The following is a 3,945-nucleotide window of genomic DNA, read 5'->3' on the forward strand; positions in this document are numbered from 1 at the left end:
CACATTAGTAATTCATAGTACACTGAATATTGTATTGGCATTTGACCCAAACCCCTAACCATATTTGTGATATGCAACACTGATTATGGGGCTATTAGGAACACGAAATGTTCATTTTTCTCAATTGACCCCACATCTACTTTTGAATTAAGAAAAATATCGAGAACAAAACCAGGCCCCTTACTGAAACTAATGCTGAAGGGCATTCTCATGAGGACAAAAGTGAATGGAAGTGAGACCGGCTATCTGCTGTCTCGGTCTCTTTAAAGTGTTGTTCTTGAGAATTTCAAATGAAGAGCCGACTTTTTCACAAGCTCTCTGAAAACTGTTACTGAATTGTATTCAGTCCCTATTAAATTACTAAGTGGTATTTTCACTTCTGTGGTAGTAATGTACACTGAATAAACTTAAGTACATGCTATTACTTTTGTTTATGTACAATTGCTGCAAAATAAAGTTTATAAAATACCTAGTTTTTGTTTTTAAATTAAGTATGTCGTCTAGTGTTTCAGCCAAACAACCATTTTAAAATGATTTTATCATTCAAAACTTGAGAACAAGCACATCAAGTCTTTCCTAGCAATGGGAAAATTCTTCGAATACATAATAAAATTTTTTATGTGTCTGCTACCACTAATAACATATAACCTATTGTACTTCATAGCTTTATTCAAACGTTCTAAAGTTTAATGGGAAGTAAATGTATACACATAAATAAATGGATAAATAATTAAACAGAAGTTAAAAACCTAAGTGAACAGATAACACACATAAAATAGAGGTTGTAAGAGTGATATGGGAAAACCAGGGCAAAAGCTTAGATTTTAGGGCACTGCATGTGATTACAAGAAACCAGATTTTAAGTGTACACAAGATGTTTGAGGAAGACAGAGAATGATCTGTTTACTTGCATGCAGAATGGACCACAGCCCTTGAGGGGTGATTCTGGGAATATGATAATTCTCTGTTCTCAAAGAATTATCCAGTCATTCACTGATGGTTCTCAGGATGATCCTGTAAAGAGACTCAAGGGGTTTCAGGCAGGGTTTTTATTTACTTCTTAATATTTGGCTCATACTACACTGACCGTCGATGTTTGCAAAGTGAAATTGCAAACAGTCAAATTACTTAGAAAGAAAGGCTTATACTATAGCTACTCTGTGCAGTACTCATCTCTCATGGCTAACCTCAGGGAGAATGAAATTTTAACAGTTCCTCCTTTTAGTTCTCTTGATATTTTCTTATTAATAAAGTGACCCACTCTTCCCTGTTTGGTCAACAGTGACGTCTGTGCTGTTCCTTCCGTCAAAGGGATGACCTCACTCAGTCCCCGCCACCACCCATCTTGATAGTTACATCAGGATTCTGGCCTACCAGTTAGTTACCTCTACAATCTTGGAAGGCAGTGGGGTCACTCATTTGTCCACAGGCCTTCCACTTCTTATTTGTAGCCCCTGTTTTCTTCTCGACCCTAGTCTTCCCTGGTACACAGTCACCCCTTACAAAGCTGCAGCCTCCTGTGTGTGTTTCCAAAGCTCAGCATCACTAGTCAACGCTCCTCCATCCACACTCCTCTCTCAGAAATAGTTTCTCGCTGCCTCTTGTTCCACTATGTTGTCTTTATCACCATGGGCCTCTATTCCTGTCACTGTTTACTACCACTTTAGCAACAGGTAAGAAGGGGAGGAAGGGGGGAAGAAAAAAAAAGAGGAGATGCATGTGTTCTGAATGGGCATTTCAGTTAGAGTTTTTCAAAGCAGGCTGTATGCATTTTTCTAATGATTGGTTCAGGCATTCAATCCATTTTTTCAAAGAGGTACATGATATCCTAAATTTTAAGCTTAAGGTTCTTTCCTCATAGAGTTAAAATGCCTAATATGGCCAAATATTCACCGAGAGGAAAAAAATTTAACTATATTACTTTCTAAGTGTAGACTTCAGACACTCTACCTCATTGGTTTCTTATTTGAAATATAGATTCTTGGCCTGATTTAATTAAATAATCTGGGCCAGGGCCCACCCCTTAAATCTGCAAGCTTAACAAGCTTGTGATAAAATGTAATATTAATGCTATTTTATTTATCAGTTAAATGGATGTAATTTAATATTAATAACAGAAACACAGGTGATTTATAACATTTAAGTACTTGCTATACATAAACATGGGAGAAGAAAATGGCAACTCACTCCAGTATTCTTGCCTGGAGAATCCCAGGGACTGAAGAGCCTGGTGGGCTGCTATCTATAGGGTCGCACAGAGTCAGACATGACTGAAATGACTTAGCAGCAGCATACATAAACATTTCATATATATTATTTAAAGGAAAAATTATAGATGGCAGGCCTCTTACAAACTTTGGGTGTAGAATCAAAAGAGAAATATATACCCTTAATATCTGCCTTTTAAATAATATGCTATATGACTAGAACTTCTGACTGATCTCATTGATATGATTGTAAACTTAAACATTTTTTCAATCAGCAACTAATTATGTTACTCATAAAATGCAGTGTTGAATCAGCTGAAGTTTGTATTCAGTGATCACACATCACAACTGCTATTTATTACTATTTTCCTCAGCCTTCTTTCAGTAATTTTACAACTTTAAATATCAGGAACCGAGACTGGTTTTTCACTATATTTTTAACAAGGATTTTTTAACTGCTTCATATGATTTTTCTCTCCTCTGAGTGTTTTCAAATTGATTTTTCAGTGGCAAGATTTTTAGTTCCAGAAATTCGTCAGGTATTAAAGTCAGGCTAAAAGGTCAGTAATTCTCAGATACATTCTGTTTCATTTTATAAATCATCTTAATGTTCTAAGCTGCTTAATCCTCAAGTTTTCCATGTATCTTCTCTTCTACAGTGCAGCTGTTGAACAGAAAGAAAGAACCCTGCCAAAATGACAGCATAAAAATTTAGAGGGATGGTTTGTATAAAACTCTAATTGGTACTTTATATGACATTTTAAAGGCATTAAGTATTTCAAAGTCATTAAGCAAATGGTTATTATTGTACGAGTCATTTTAAAAGAATAAATTTACCCACCAGGATGTTAACTGCTCAGTATGAATTTCCTTTGAGCAGTGAATAAGCCATAGTGATGTTCTTATATTTTCATGCTGTAATTAGAATAACTAAAATTTTGCAAATATTATCTCTAAATAGATTTAATATGATATTTTTTGTGAAGTTGTTCCTTTTTAGGATTGGACATCAGCTTTTTTATGAGCATGATGCATTTCATTCCTATATGTTTTACTGTTTTTGATTTAGGAAGAAATAAACTCGATACTTTTTAGGGCAATCTGTAATCCAGACAAGTATGAAATTCTGTTAGTGTTTTCTTTCTTTCAGATATAATTTCACTGAGTTGCACATTGCTTGTCTCTCATTTTCATTTTTATATTTCTCTGTGTTCCAGCTTTATCAACTACTAATTGAGCATTCACCATACAACAGATGTGATGGTACAGAAATGCATTCAAGAAAAGATTAAACCAGGAGGCTGCCAATTTGCAGTTGGACTTTAACCTGCTTGCTTTTTAATAATTCTTGAGTATAGATCCTTATTTATAGGCTTGGTATAAATATTATTAAATCTTTCCAACTATTCCCTTGAGCTTTGAGTGTTCACTGAACTGTGAAGATAGCCAAGTGGATAAATAAGCTTACACTTAGACCTGGCAAATCAGAGGGCTATTAGAGTTCATTTTGATTTTTTTTTTAACTTTATGTTACATGATGCATTGATTTTTTTAAACTAAGAAGACATTTAAAAAAGACACACTTAAACTGACTTCCAATTCTCTTTTAATGAATCGAAAGTGGTAGAGTCATTAGTGCATATCCCAGCGTGTTTTCACACCCTCAATTTCACATTTGCTGGTAGTCACATAAGTTACACTTGGCTTTAGCCTTGGAAGGCTAAAGAGAACCTCTGAA

The 3,945-nt window shown here is 34.9% G+C and overlaps 1 long non-coding RNA gene across 1 annotated transcript; it reads left to right on the plus strand.

The window, feature by feature from the left end:
* The first annotated feature begins 2,713 nt into the window (after positions 1-2,713).
* LOC120864715 lies at positions 2,714-3,945 on the plus strand. The gene is made up of 3 exons (XR_005721215.1): positions 2,714-2,767; positions 2,867-2,929; positions 3,425-3,945. It is a non-coding gene; the product is annotated as an uncharacterized LOC120864715 (long non-coding RNA).

This window comes from Oryx dammah, unplaced genomic scaffold, assembly GCF_014754425.2.
Source record: "Oryx dammah isolate SB20612 unplaced genomic scaffold, SCBI_Odam_1.1 HiC_scaffold_5, whole genome shotgun sequence".
In the NCBI taxonomy this organism is placed as follows: domain Eukaryota; kingdom Metazoa; phylum Chordata; class Mammalia; order Artiodactyla; family Bovidae; genus Oryx; species Oryx dammah.